Source organism: Oenanthe melanoleuca, chromosome 7 (assembly GCF_029582105.1).
Source record: "Oenanthe melanoleuca isolate GR-GAL-2019-014 chromosome 7, OMel1.0, whole genome shotgun sequence".
Classification (NCBI taxonomy): domain Eukaryota; kingdom Metazoa; phylum Chordata; class Aves; order Passeriformes; family Muscicapidae; genus Oenanthe; species Oenanthe melanoleuca.
The window spans coordinates 24784915-24797007 of record NC_079341.1 but is presented as its reverse complement, the minus strand read 5'-3'; positions in this window follow the sequence as shown (position 1 = coordinate 24797007).

Here is a 12093-nt window from a genome sequence, read left to right as displayed (position 1 = left end):
AGTAATGCATATTGATCCATGTCCCTAAATGTAGTTTATGTCCTACATTCCTGGCTGAGCTACATCAAGGGGAAAGCAGACCATTACAGCCCAGTCTCCCATGCACAGGTACAGCATGAGTGATGACAAGCCTTTCAGGCTAAATGGATGTAGGCACACACAGGATGATGCCTCAGATGGACTAACTGGCCATAACTGAGTGGATGAGTATGCTTAAGCCTGCCACAAATCTAAGGTAAAATGAGTTAGCTTGAAAATCAATAAAAGATCTTAAGAGTACTCATTTGATTGTTCGTGATAGCTCTGCTGAGCTGGGGTACATGGCTAAGTGACAAGATCTTGTGAATATGTCTAAACCTTTCATGCTTGGGGCAGTGGTGAGCTTCAAAGAGACATTTCCCTCTCCTGAGAAGTGCAAAAACAGCTGGTAGTGCAAAGGAGGCATTGCTTCTTGGCAGCGTTAATGTGGTAACAAACTATTACAAGTTATTGCAGTTGTGTAATTATTACACAAGCAAGTCCTGGAGAGTACTGGGAAAAAGAGAGCTGGTTCTTAAACAGACCAAGAAGGCATTCTCTGTGAATTTACCCAATTTTTTTTTTTTTTCAGAAAGCAATATCTACTATACTCCTGTAACTGAACATAAAATGCTTTCTGCACACGGTGAGCAAAATTAAAATCTAAGGATTTGCAATGTGCTCATTTTGGTTCTGCTCATTTAAAAATCATGTAATTCTAATATTTTCTTTCAGCTACTAAATGTTGGGTTCATCACTGCTGTTGCTCTTCCCCCTGACAAGAGAGAACACAGGTGTCCAATCCCTGTCTCTGGGGACAAGAACTGTTCTGCATGTGCAAGAGCTGAGGATTCCACCTTCTCACCACAGTGAAATGATGGGGGAAAGGAGAGCCTGTCTTTTGCTGTGGGAAAAAAAGAGTTTGAGGAGAGTTAGGACCTCTGCTGCATGATGATGACTGGGTTTTTAAAATTTTATTCATCACTTGGGCTATAAGAAATACTCAAACACATCCAAATTGGACTGTTTTGCTTCTTCTTCTTCCTGGAGAGATTCAACTTCAGCTGTATTGGAAGTTAGTAATTTCCTTAATGCTGGCAAGTGTAAGATATATTTTATGAGGTATCTTATGGAACTGATGGGGGAAAATAAATAATAACAATATTAATAAAAAAAGAGTGTTATCCAAACTGAAAGTGTTGCAAGGATAAACAAATCAGTAAAAGGTGCAGTTTTCTTATGATACAGTAATTTTATGAGCAATAATTTTTCAGATGAACTGAAGCTATCATCATTATCAACTAATAACTCTAAGAATGACTTATCTAACTTGTTACTGTCTATGGTATTTCTGGAGTGTGAAAGAATTTTAAATTGTCTGCAAGGAACTGGTGCTGCTTATAAGACATTAGAATAAACGAACCAGAGCATTTAAAATCTTATCTTTTCAGAAGAAAAGAAACCACCATCCCTCACAAAAATACATAAGGGTGTATGTGTTCTACAGCTTCTAAAGTATCTGTGCTGTTCTTCAGCAGAAAGGTGGAGTTAAAGCTGGATCAATCCTCTTTTCTTGCACCAAAGAACCACCAGTAATATCAAAGAGCTTGTGTCCCTGGTGTAGGCTGAACTCCACTGCAGAGTCTGGGACAAAGTACAGCAGTATCCAAAGAGATATGTGAAAATTACAGAATTGTCTGCATTGTTTACTGAAAGTGAGCCAAAAGATGCCATTTCAACTTGTAACAAGAATGTGTATTTAATTTGGAGAAAGTAAAATAATTAGTTCTGCTTTTACTTTTTCTTCATTTTTTTTTTTTTCAATTTTTGAACAGCTGCTAAATAAACAAAGAGAAACAACAAAGAATGTTAAGCATCCATTCAAGAAGAATTAACCTTTAAAAAGCAGAATTAGATATCAAAACAAAGCTGAATGGTTTAGAATGAAAAGTTCATATATTTAATTTTGGAAATGTCACCACTAATCTCCTGTATCTTCTGCACAGCCACTCTTGTTTTCCTACACCCGGAGAAATGGACTCAAGTGGTCACAGGTTTTTATTCAATGTAAATCTGCTTGGTGAATTTGCTATTTGCTGAGGAAATCAAATAAACAGAAAAGAGAAAAGCTCTTCCTTTTGATCACCTCTCTTTTTGCTCAGATATGGCAGGGATAGTAGCCCTCAAAATTATTTTGAGAGCAAAATAAACCAGCCACTGCAGGACTGTTGACACTCATTGTTAATTCTGTTAACTCTAAATAGTTGTAATTTAACAGAGGCTTCTCCTTTATGTTTTTTTCTGAACTTTAAAAGTTTTTAAATGAAACATTCTAAAATAAAGTTGAAATCTATGATTATGTATATTTAGAAAATATACATAATTCAAAGTGATACCCTTACATCACAGTTGAAATATTTCAAGTGATGCAGAACAATTTTTTAGCTTTATTTAAGAGGAACATTTCATTAAGAATAAATTGTATTTAAAATGCCAGAACAGTGTCTGTGTGGTGAAAGTTTTGCATTTCCTGTAATCTTGTGTTTTTGTAATTCAAAATCAGGTGTTTCTGAAGTTTTTTCTGATATCTTATTCTGAGAAATGTATTTGATTTCAAATACAGTATCACTGCTGCAAAGAGTACACACAGGTAATTTCCATGGGGAGGAGAATTCTAATTAGTTACCTCAATGACTGCTGTAGCCTTTTGAAACCCTGATCATGTTTCAAACAATCTCAGTGGAAAATAAAGAAAATAGCTTTTCAACATCAGAGGTGAAAAGCTGACTGCATCCTCAGGGGCACGGGTGGACTGCGCTGGGGGTGTCCTCGTGCTTTGCAGCAGGGATGAGCATAATGTCTGCAAGAAACTTTTGGAAAAATGTGACAACATTTTTATATCCATTTATATCCAGCATTTCTTCAGCAGAGAAAGGATGATCATCAAGGGCTCAGTCATAAACAGTCACACTGTCAGTGACAACAGCTGAACTCATGGGATCACTTGCTACCTTTGTCAGGCAGGGCAGTTTGACTTCACCTGAAATGTAAAGAATCCCTTGTTATGTGTCATTAACAGAAAAGCAGCAAGAAAACAGGTTGCCCCTAGATGATTCCCTTCTCTCCCCATTATTGGAAAGTGAAAAAAAGTGGGAATTACATAATGGAGTGAGTGCATTCATCACAATCATTCTGCCACACTGAAAGGCTTCAACACTTGCCTCTTGTTGCAAGACAAGCTCCAGGATTCCAGGTTTCAAATCCAGGATGATTGGTAGCTGTCTCAGTGATCTTTTAATACTCTGAAAACCAAGTAATTTGTTCTCCCTTGTGAATAAGAAGATGAACCTCTTCATGCGTTAGAGTTACTCCTGTAATTCTCCAAGTGCTTTGGAATGGAGCTCAGCCTTAGCTCTATTCAACAGCTGTAGAAGGAGGGATGGTTTTCCCAGAGCCTAGTGGTCCTGAGATTCCTGCCTACTTCTATTTCCTAAAAACTACCTTTTAGAACCAGAGGCCATATGTTTCTGGCCATCATGTCCATCTCCTGGTGTGTGTACACGACTCCTGATTTGTTGGCTGCAGGTGCCACATGGATACAAGTGCCTAGGTGACCCCTGGATCACTGCTGCTGACTCCAGAGGTGTCAAGACAGACTTCCCAAATGTTTGCCCAATCTGTGATGCTCTGAAACAATAATGTCAGGCATAAGGAAGTGGCATTTCACCCATGCATTACTCTCCCTGTCCATTTCTCATCTCTGTTTAGTTAGGGCAGCATACTGCAGGGTGTTTGTTCCAAATAAGACTAATTATTGTGCTCAAACATGGTAAATTATTTAAAAAGACATTGCATATGGACACTAGGCACGATAGGATAAATTAACTAGTTTGTAACTGTGTAATAATCCAGCACAAATTTGCTCAGAGTGCAATGCTGGCAGGCAAGGCAGCACATGGAAAAGGGTTCTTCAGTGGGATTGAAAATTTATCCTCTATGATACAGATATATTTCAGAGCTCCTTTAAAGGATCATTCTGTAAAGAGGAAAGAAAATTGCAACTTCTAAATGCAATTTGTTTATGAAATATAACTGCTAGGAGCATCTTAGAGAAAAAATATCTACACAAATGGATTAAGATATTGGAGATGATTCACATAAATGTCTTTTTTCCTATTCAGCTTAATTAACTTCAGACTAGATGAATTCTTATTGGTGTAGTGGAAACAAAATGAAACCAGTGTCAAGAGAAAATCTTCTGCATACAACTGCTTGGTATAGCCCAATTTTGGATGTTGTAAAAGCATAAAAATTTTGTTCATTAAATTTTAAAAGCTTTCTGACTTCCTGGAATTATAGCATGGAGTTGTAAATGTTGTGTGAAATGAAATGTACTTCCCTACACAAACAACATACAGTGGGAGAGCTGTGGAATTACTATTATGGTCTGCTATTTGCAATAATATTTAGATAAGTCAGCCATTAAGATAAATAAATAAAAATACCCACACAAAAAAAAAAAAAAAAAAAAAAAAAAAAAAAAAAAAAAAAAAAAAAAAAAAAAAAAAAAATCACTGAAAATTAGAAAGGATGGAGATCGTTTTAAGTACTCTGCTAGTGTGTGGATAAAATCTGTAGCAAATTTGTATACTTTAGTAAAACATTTTCAATGCTTTTGACTCTTCTATTCTTTGTTCCTATGGGCAGAAATTCTTTCTGGACAGAAGGACCCTTACTGCCAGATCAAAATCCTCTTTTTACATATTCCTGCCTCCAGCAGGAGAAAAGGGTTTTATAAAGACATGCCAGACTGAATTCAAACTTCACCTAAACACACAATTCTCAAATCTGTGTGACCAGATGTCCTCTGACTGTACTCATTATAGGAGGATGTAAAGTCTGAAGTCTGATGAATGATTCCCAGCTGACCCTCACTGGTAAGGCCTTCTTCCAACTTGTTATTAAAAACTTATAATAACCACATTTTAATAGCCTTTAAAGAGCTTCCCTCAAGTATACTATCTTGGCCATTTCCTTAGAGGAAAAGTACTCATTACACAAATTTGCAATAATATGGTGAAGAAATACAATGGCATTATTAAAATCCAGATTACTTGCTCAGAGACTTCTCCAGGGCCTCAGGCTGCTATTTAAACTAAATTTCATGTAAACTACACCATGAAGATACAATGCTGTATGCAGAAAAAAAAAAAAATGTTTCTGCAGAGTGGAAGATACTACTTAAGTTTCACTCCCAATTAATTTTTTACCACTTGAAAATTTATTTTGCTTAAAATTACTTGGAAGAGCTTCCCTTCCCTTCCCTTCCCTTCCCTTCCCTTCCCTTCCCTTCCCTTCCCTTCCCTTCCCTTCCCTTCCCTTCCCTTCCCTTCCCTTCCCTTCCCTTCCCTTCCCTTCCCTTCCCTTCCCTTCCCTTCCCTTCCCTTCCCTTCCCTTCCCTTCCCTTCCCTTCCCTTCCCTTCCCTTCCCTTCCCTTCCCTTCCCTTCCCTTCCCTTCCCTTCCCTTCCCTTCCCTTCCCTTCCCTTCCCTTCCCTTCCCTTCCCTTCCCTTCCCTTCCCTTCCCTTCCCTTCCCTTCCCTTCCCTTCCCTTCCCTTCCCTTCCCTTCCCTTCCCGTGAAACTTTCTGAAAAGCTTCCAGGGAATTTGAGTGTGTGTGAAGGACAAAATGTTCACATTATTAAAGTTTCTAACATGCCTGTAAGCCACAGAGGATGGCTTATGGTGGAAGGAGATCAGGCATTTGTGTAACTTAGTTAAGTTATATAAAAATACTAAAACACTTCACAGATGAGTACAAACATTTTAGGAAGTGATAGTGTGTGCAAAGACAGACCTCACAGTCCTTGGCTTGTGTAGCTTACAAATATTGTGTAATGGTTCAGATGCCATTGGTTTCCTATGCACAAGACAGTTGATCTATAAAACATATGGCATTTTAAAATATTGATCTCTTCTGTGCCAGTGAGTAAGAGATATTAGTGTAGCATGGGATTCCGTTTGTAACGCTGGGATTAAAGGCAGGGAAGTGGAAAATTGGAATAGACCTGAATTCATGTGAAGTGGAAAGTACAGCTGGCAGTATTACTAAAGCAGGAGAATAACAAATAAAAGCATATATTTAAAAAAAAATCATATTAAAAATCATGTAACAGCTACTGAGGTAACAGAGTGAATATCCAAAGGAATGTCTTATATTAGTTTACTTTTAATTCTACACGAAAAGTCACAATATAGTGACACACACCAGAATGGAACAAAGTAAAGAGTAATGCCAAACAAAAAACAAACAAGCAAACATTTTCTCTATAAAGTAAACAATCATCTGTATCTTAAAGTGCCACTTGATCTGGGTAGGTAATCTGTGCCATGAAATATATGTTTCTGAAATAAAGAAAACCAAGCAACCAACACCCAACCTTTGCTCAGTTCCTGCAGATTGTTGCCTTGCTTCTCAGTTGGGAGATTCAAATTGGGAGTATATTCTGCTCTCCTTTCTTTTTTGGACCCTACTCTCTATCTTCCTTTGTTTTCTTTTTCTGAAAAAGTGAGATAATTGGGAAGAAATTCCAGAAATTCGATGTTTCAAGTGTTTCTAGTGTTCTGCATAGTAACACTAATTTTTTTCTTCTTTTCTTTCTTTTCCTATTTAGCCTGTTAATGAGACTGATAATTTGTGTTTGATCATCATGCCAATTTTAGGACAACAGCTTCAGTCCTTGTCTGAAGATGTTAATACCTAATCAGAAGGTTTCATTAAACCAAACCAAACCAAACCAAACCAAACGAAAAAAAAACTAACAGAAAACCTCAAAACCCAATAAGTCAGAAGCTTTATTTCAATGAAGATTTTACCAGGTGTAATGTGAAGCTGGTGGTTCTCATGCTTTTCTGTGATGGATTGAGTCCTTCACTACATGGCATTTTCTCTCCGTGAAGGCACTGCTATATTGCAATTAAGTAACTATTGATCTTTTCTGATGAACAGATTGAGCTCTTTAAGTCTTTTATTATGAGCATTTTTCAGCCCTAAAATAATTTTAATTTTTAAAAGTGATCAAAGGTTAGTTGAACCCTGGTAAAAAGTCATATATCTCTCCAGCTCACAGTACTTTCTTCCTTTAGTTCCATATTAGTGCAAAATGAACTGCTTTTAATTTTTGTATGCCATTATCATTAACATGATATAAAATGACACATTGACACAATAGATGATGTAGTTTTACACTGAGTTTAATGTTATTCTATTGAAATTAATGGAAATCTTACCAACTGTTTCAATGGCAGCAGAATTAAACCAATATTGAGTAGTTCTGAAACCCTCAATTCAGATATATTTCTGTCCTAAGGTTCTAGGGTAAGTATTGACATTTTAATGGCAATCATTTTATTGGAAACCTCAGAGAACATGATTTTCTATGCCCTCTTTGTCTTCTGACTCAAATATTACAATCATGAAAAATATTGAGATTTTATTTGGGTTTGTATCTGATCCTGGTATTGAGAATGAAATGTTTGGAGAATCAAACAGACCACAAGGGACTTGGTATCTCAGGTGGCCTCTAATGCATCCTGTGGGTAAGCCAGGCATTTATAACCAGGACCTCAGAGCTCAGTCCCTGCTGTTAACAGCACTGGGGAAGTCAAGAGAGATGCTCCTATTTATGGATGGACTCATGACTGAGCCCTGCAGGCTTTCTCTTTTAGCAACCATCTTACTGAAAGGTTTTAGTGGAGGAGATTTTTAAGGGAAAAGTTAACTAATCTAGATGCCCCACCCCATTTCCCAAAAATAACAGATGGAACAGAGACAGGTTTTCTTTCCAGAGAAGGGATGTTGGAGAAGCTGGAGCCCTTGGGCAGCGTGGGTGGGAAGGTTCCCGTGCCTGGGTCTCTGCTGAGCCTGGAGAAAGACTCATCCCCTGGTGTGTGATCAGTGGTGTCAGCTCTCCAGGGGCTGCCAGCTGGATGCAGCATCATTCTCCACCATCCTCAGGGCCCAGCCAGTTTTTAACCCAGGGCAGGAAAGGTGTGCCTTTCCCAAAGGGTGCCCCTGTCAATTTGTCAGCCTTCAGCTGGGGATCAGCCACACTGGAAAAAGTGGAAGTTAGCCAAGTATTGCAAGCCTGGATAGTGTGGGAAACAGTCACCAAACATAACAATTATCAGGCACAATTACCAGGAAAAATAAGGTGACAGGCCACATCTTTCTTTACAGCTCTTTATAAATTCACTCCTCTCACAATCCTGAAACAGTTTTGAATAAGAACAAGGAAGGAAACCTCTTACACTTCCAGTTTGGCTTTGTTTACTTGCTTTGTTCTGTTCAGATAATAAACCCTAATGACCTTGGCATGGGATATCCCTGGAGGGATTAAGGACTAATTTAGATGATGACTTGCTCTTGTCTTGTTCTATTGACATAGAAATGATGAGGATAAAAATCACTGTGTTCATTTCAGAGATGAATTTAAAGTGTGTCTTTCCCAACAGCTGAGCAATAGATACAGGCTTAGACAGGGGTCTGGAGCTGGACTGTGCATCTCTAATAATTTAACTAAAACTTTGCTGAAATTCCTGTCTTCCATTGAATATCATTACAGGATTTAAAAGTACACTTAGCCAGTCCACATTTTAAACAGACTTTTTTATTACTTGCTTAATAATTTACTGCACTAGCAGAAGGAAGGGAGGATAATAAACTGAAAGTTTTTTTTAAAATTAAAATACCTTTAATTTTTTACAGTGACAATACACAGACATTGATAATTGTTACTTTTAAGCCACACTACAATTTGGCAGCTTTTTCAAGAAAACACCAGTATTTTTAAAAGAAGCTGGGAATAATAAATCTTTTGCTTTAGAGATTTCTGAATACCTTTTGGAAATACTTTAAAGTGTTTTTAGTAGAGGTTATAGATAAGGTAATTATTTTCAGAAGTGAATAATATATTATTATTATTGTTATTGTTATTATTTATTTTTCTATTAAGGTTTTAAGCATTGGCTGGTTTATGAGTGAGTTTCCTCCCCATATAAGACTTTCAATATATTTTGTGCTAACAAGGTTTTAAAGTTTATAAGTGTCTGTGTTTCTATCCCTGTTTTAATGGCTTTTGGAAATTTAGTGACAGCTTTAGCAGATACAGGCACACATAGAATGTGGGAGCCTACAGTGCTTGTTAAATGTTATAAATACTCCTCAAACTAAAAGTGCAGCAAGCACTTTACAAGCAGTTTTAATTTATGAGTAATTTAAGTTGTTTATAAAACGTAAAGTATTTGAGTTAAGAATACATTTGACTGTGGGAAGTGCTCTATCAACTGTTGACTGCTTGGAGCTCTTGCTTTAGGCATTTTTTTTTGGATTTCAAATTCAATTTTTCCTGATCTTAGATACAATTATTTTCCTGCTTTTTCATTAAACCATCTCCTCCCTAAAAATAATTGCCATAAGCTTTTCATGCTTTTCCCCAATCTTTCTAGAACCTGAAAGCTGAAATAGTTCATGCTTCAGCTGTAAATGGTTTTGGTCAATCTGTATGTCCTGCCCTTATTTGCTCACATTTTCTTTTAAATTAGACTCAGAATAGTGTAAGTAGTAAATACATACACAAGGAAGCAGTTGCACTCATGTTATTATGGCAAAATAAACAGTGACATTTCCTTTGACTGCCTGTGATAACACAGAGGAAAAGATTTAGCTTACATAATTTATGTATTCAATTATTTAAATGTGACTGAAAGCAAGGTATGAGGGCCAAACACCTAAGCAATGCCATCCAGGTAGAAGAATTAGTAGTCATAGTAAAAACTCCCATATAGTAAACTGAATTACAAATATCAGTAGTTCCATTTAAATAATTTCCAGTAAATTATTGATCACAAAATTTTCATTTTCTTAGTGCTTCTAATGGTAAAATAATGAAAAAGACCACCTTTATCTAGAAGCACTGCACTTCAAGTTTTACCAGTTAGAGAAGAAATAGGAGCATTAGAGAAAGCAACACCTCAACCTCCTGTCTTCAATACCAGTTTCTTCATCTGGTACCAGGTGGAGCTGTCAGGGCTGGTGCTTTCAGCACTCATACTTCACAGTGAAGAATCTTCAGACTCTTCAACTTGCAGAATCAAGTATGGTGACGTGGTGAAGAAGCCCTTGTTTGTCCCTGCTCTGTGCTCTCACACTGTGGAGGATCAGTCCTGGTGGTGTCTGTGGGGTGCAATGTGAGCAGTGTGCTCCTTCGTGACTAATGGGCTTGCACTGAAGTTAAATCACTCATCCTATGGAGTTTTCATTTCTTCTGCACTGTGGTGATAATTATCTAAATAACTAATAAATGAGGTGCTTCTGCTGGTGTGACTGGGCTCAGATTGCTCACTTTAGTGCAGTGCTGTAAGATTTGTGTTTCCATGACACCCAAGGTGAGCGGTAATAAATGTTATTTGTGTGGGATTCCTGAACAACACTTTCTACAGCCCTCACCTCACCACTGAGCAGCAACAGCAGGCACTGGAGGGACAGGAGCATTGTGAACTGCAAATAGAAGTACTTAGGAGGAAGGTGAAGAGAAACGTGTAAGTTTTGGTGCCTCAGTCTTTAATCACCAGTTACAAAAAGCATCTCAGTCTCCTTTGAAAAGGCACAAGGCAGGAAATGAAAGAAAGACTTCAAGGGAACAGAGAAAAGAAGGCTTATTTTCATGTAGAAAGGGAACTTTTACTATATTCAGATGTGGCAAAGGAAAACCAGGCTAGAGGAGCAGGGATAGAGGTACTAGTTTCAAGAAACTAGTTGGACATGGCTTTTATCCCCCTTCAAACAGATTTAAACACCTTATCTTGAGCATCTGCAGTATGGAGCCACCATCTGAGTTTTGTTCTGGAGCTATATGATATGCACTGCTCAGACTGACAAATCTAAAGGAGCTTCACTAAGCTGACAGCAAGTTACTGTCAGGAACACGATTAGAGCAGCTGAGACCTGAAAGGTGGAAGAACATATTTGTGCTAACATCAGTTCAAGCTTTTCATTCTATTTAAAATATATTTTTTATAGTTTTAGTAAGAAGGGAGACTGGATGAAGGACAAGTGAATGACTCCAGCAGAAATTATTCCAAGAGGTCACTCTGGTCTATTCCCGTCTTAAAATTCCTCCTAAAATTTTTGAAACTAAACTTCATTAGAGGCCATTCCAAAATGTATTGAAGCCCATGGAATGGATGCCTTTCACTTTGTTGTAATGGCTGCATGAATATTCTGCTAAACAAAACTACCACAAAGGTATCGGAGCTTTTGGGGAAGTTACTGCCTGAGATTTTGTGAAAGCCACATGGCATATGGAAACAGCATATGGAAACCTGTTAACACTGAAAGGTAAGGAGAAAAGTGGCAGTGAGTGATGAACCACTTGGAAATGTTTAAAAAGCTGAATCACTGTCATCTGCAGAATTCCTGATGGAGCACATTGAGATTGAGATGAAGTCGAGAGTTTTCCAAAGCTCTCCATCACCTGAATGATAGCAAAGGGCTAGACACTAACCATATGTCAACTGCTCACTGCAGAGATCTTCTGCCTCCTGAGAAAAAGAGGATGTGAAGTCATTAGCACAGCCCAGAAGTGTGGGAAGTGAGGGATTGTCACATAACCACACAAAGAAAACTACCTATAAAGATTGTATCAGCTAATGAGTTTTTCACACTGCTGCCTAAAACAGGAGAAAGTTTCTGCATTTTTTATCTTAAATAGAATCAGAGGGGTCGTTGAAAAAACATCTGTAACATCAGCAGGGGTGAATTTAGCACCTCTGTGTGGAGAAGATACTTTTACTTGAGCAATTTATCATGCAATGGCAGATCTGAATCCAATAGTAATTAGAGCTTAATTGACTTTACTGGCACATTCAATGCTTTGTACCTTCTCTAATTATGGAATATCCTTTGTGTATATGCATTTTCATCAAAGTTGATTTTTGCAAGAATATTGTCTGTATCAGAATGGCTTGAGGTCCTATGTTAAAAGAGATGGACTAGTTTAAGAGTCAGCCCTGGCATT